Source organism: Geospiza fortis, unplaced genomic scaffold, assembly GCF_000277835.1.
Source record: "Geospiza fortis unplaced genomic scaffold, GeoFor_1.0 scaffold780, whole genome shotgun sequence".
Taxonomy (NCBI): Eukaryota; Metazoa; Chordata; class Aves; order Passeriformes; family Thraupidae; genus Geospiza; species Geospiza fortis.
The window spans coordinates 39,544-43,522 of NW_005054768.1; positions in this window are offsets into that span (position 1 = coordinate 39,544).

Consider the following 3,979-nt stretch of genomic DNA (forward strand, 5'->3'; position numbering starts at 1 on the left):
GGACACCGGGGGCAGCTTGGGGTCACCTTCAAGTCACCTACAGGTCACCCTAGGGGTCACTTTGGGGGCACCTTTGGGTCACCTTCAGGTCACCCTAGGGGTCACTTTGGGGGCACCTTTGGGTCACCCTCAGGGTCCCCTGTGGGGACACCTTTGGGGTCACCTTAGGGGTGCCTTTGGGGGCACCTTGGGGGCACCTTTGAGTCACCTTCAGGTCACCCTCGGGGTCACTTTGGGGGCACCTTTGGGTCACCTTCAGGTCACCCTCAGGGTCACCTTTGTGGTCACCGTGGGGCACCTTTGGGGGCACTTTGGGTCATCTTCAGGTCACCCTTGGGGTCACCTTCAGGTCACCCTTGAGGGTGCCTTTGGGGGCACCTTTGGGGTCACCTTTGAGTCACCTTCAGGTCACCCTTGGGGTCACCTTGGGTACACTTTGGGGGTGCCTTTGGGTCATTTTCAGGTCACCCTTGGGGTCACCTTGGGGGCACCCTCAGGGTCACCTTTGGGGGCACCTTTCGGGCACCTTGAGGTGACCTTCAGATCACCCTCGGGGTCACCTTGGGGGTGCCTTTGGGGGCAACTTTGGGGCACCTTGGGGGCACCTTTGGGGTCCCTTCAGATCACCCTCAGGGCCACCCTGGGGGCGCCTTTCAGGCACCTTGGGGTCACCCTCGGGGTCACCTTTGGGGTCACCCTTGGAGTCGCCCCTGTGGTCACCGCTGGGGACACCTTTGTGGTCACCTCTGGGGTGACCCCGCCTTCGAGATTGCCCTCAATGTCACCTTTGGGGGCGCCTTCAATGTGACCTTTGGGGGCACCTTTGGGTTGCGCTTGTGGTCACCCTGGGTGTCACCTCCAGGATCACCTTTGGGGTGACCCTGCCTTTGAGGTCGCCTTTGTTGTCACCTTTGGGTGGCCCTCGGGGTCACCTCTGAATTCACCTTCAGGGTCATCTTTGGGGTTACCACTGGGGTCACCCTTGGTGTCACTTTGGGGTCACTTTGGGGTCACCTTTAGGTCGCCCCCAGGGTGCCCTCAGTGTCACCCCTGGGGTCACCTTTGGAGTCACCTCCCAGGTCACCACTGGGGTCACCCTCAGGGTCACCTTTGGGGTCACCTCCCAGGTCACCACTGGGGTCACCCTCAGGGTCACCTTTGGGGTCACCTTCCAGGTCACTTCAGTGTCACCCCCAGGCTGCCCTCGGGGTCACCTTCGAGGTCACCCTTGGGGTCACCTTGGGGGTCACCATCAGGGTCACCTTTGGGTTGGACCTTAGCACTGGGGTCACCCTCAGGGTCACCTATGGGTCATTCCCAGGGCTGCCCTCAGTGTCACCTTTGGGGTCACCCCTGGTGTCACCTTTGGGGTCACCTTCAGGGTCACCTTTGGGGTCACCCCTGGTGTCACCTTTGGGGTCACCTTCAGGGTCACCTTTGGGGTCACTTCAGAGTCACCACTGGTCTCACCACTGGTGTCACCTTCAGTGTCACCTTTGGGGTCACTTTCAGTGTCACCACTGGGGTCACCCATGGTGTCACCACTGGGGTCACTTCAGTGTCACCACTGGTGTCACCTTCAGCGTCACCTTTGGAGTCACCCCTGGTGTCACCCCTGGTGTCACCACTGGGGTCACCTTCAGTGTCACCCATGGTGTCACCACTGGGGTCACTTCAGAGTCACCACTGGGGTCACTTCAGAGTCACCTTTGGCGTCACCACTGGTGTCACCTTCAGGGTCACCCCTGGTGTCACCCCTGGTGTCACCACTGGTGTCACCACTGGTGTCACCTTTGGGGTCACCTTCAGTGTCACCACTGGTGTCACCACTGGGGTCACCTTCAGTGTCACCTTTGGGGTCCTCCTTGGTGTCACTCTCAGGTCCCCTCGGTGTCCCCTCAGTGTCCCCTCGGTGTCCCCTCGGTGTCCCCTGCCAGGGCTGCTGCTCCAGGTCCAGCAGGGGTCGGTTCCCCCAATAAAAAATTGGGAAAAAAAATCATCAAAATTCCAAAGAAATGTTTTAAAAAAAAGAGGAGTTTTTTATCAATGAAATTGAAAAATTTTAAAAAAATTAATTTAAAAAATTAAAATTCCAATTTAAAACAGAATTTCCAAATAATTTTCAATAAAGAAGAAAAATGCAAATTTCAAGGCATGAAAAGAAAATAATTCCAAGAGGCTTCAAAAGGATGAATGGAAAATATTGAAAAGAAATCAAAATCAGTTTAAAAGAATTGAAAAGAAATTAAAAATAAATTTTAAAAATTTTAAAAGAAATAAAGGGTAAATTTCAAAAATATTGTAAAGAAATAAAGGACAAATTACAAAAATATTTTCAAAGGAATAAAAAGAGATTTCAAAAATATTCTAAGAAATAAAAGCAAATGTTTAAAATATTTAAAAGGAATAAAGAATGGAATTATTTAAAAGAAATTTAAAAAATCAAAATTATTTAAAAGATGTTTAAAAAATGAATTCAAATATTTAAATTAAATGGAAGAAAAGAATTTAAAAAAAGTTTAAAGGTGAATAAAATCCTAATGAAATTCAATTCAATTAAAAAGAAATATTCCGAAAAAATTGGAATACATTTTAAAAAATGAAATAATAAAAAGAAAATCAAGAAAAAGAAAAGGAAGAGAAATGAAAATAAGTTAAAAATAAAAAGAAATTAAAAATAAAAATAAATTTAAAATAAAAATAAATGTAAAATAAAATAAATAAAATAAAAATAAATGAAAATAAATGAAATAAAAATAAAAATAAATGAAAATAAATGAAATAAAAATAAAAATAAATGAAAATAAAAGAAATAAAAGGACTAAAAATAAAATTTCAATCAATCAAAGCAGAACCCCATTTCAAACGAAGCAATTCCTGCCCAGAACTCTCCAGTCCCACGCTGCAATTTCCCCAAAAACAATTTCCCAAATTTGGGAGAATTTTCACATTTTTTCCACTTTTTTAAATCAAATTTTTTCCTTTTTTTCTCCTCCCCACTTGGAATCTCCCCAAATTCCAAAATTCTCCTCCGCCGCTCTTGGCTCAGCTGCTTTGGCCTTTTCCTTCTTTTTTTACCATTTCCCCCCCTTTTTTACATTTTTTTCTCTTTTTTGCCCTTTTATTCCTGACTTTGAAATTTTTTTCTCTTTTTTTCCCTTTTTTCCTCCCTCTTTTACATTTTTTTCCTCTTTTTTCCCCTCTTCATTTCCCATTTTCCACCACTTTTTAAATTCTTTTTTTCTCTTTTACCCCACTTTTTACATTTTTCCTTTTTTCCCTTTTCCCCCCACTTTTAAAACTTTTTTCTCTTTATTTTCCTTTTTCCCTCCCTTTCTTTCCTCTATTTAATTTCATTTTCCCTTCCTTTTCCCCATTTTATATTTTATTTTATTTTATTTTATTTTATTTATTTTCCCCCTTCCTTTTCCATTTTATTTGTATTCCTTTTCCATTTGTATTTTTTTCCCTTTTCCCCTTCATTTTCCCCAATTTTTTTTAATTTTCCCTCTCTTTCCCCATTTCACTTCCCCCTTTTTAAAATTTTCCCTTCCTTAATTTAATTTAATTTAATTTAATTTAATTTTTCCCCTTCCTTTCCCCAATTTTTTTTAATTTTCCCTCTCACTTTCCCCCATTTCACTTCCCCCTTTTTTAAACTTTCCCTTCCTTTTCCTTAATTTAATTTTATTTTATCTTTCCGTTCCTTTTCCCTATTTCATTTTACATTTTTTTCCTTTTCCCCTTCTTTTTCCCCAATTTTTTTTTACATTTCCCTCTCTCTTCCCCCCATTTCACTTCCTCCTTTTTTAAACTTTCCCTTCCTTTTCCTTAATTTAATTTAATTTACTTTACTTTAATTTAATTTTTAATTTTCCCCTTCCTTTTCCCTGTTTCATTTTACATTTGTTTTTTCCTTTTCCCCTTTCTTTTCCCCGCTTTTATTTGATATTTTCTGTAGCGTTCCGGCACCGCCTCC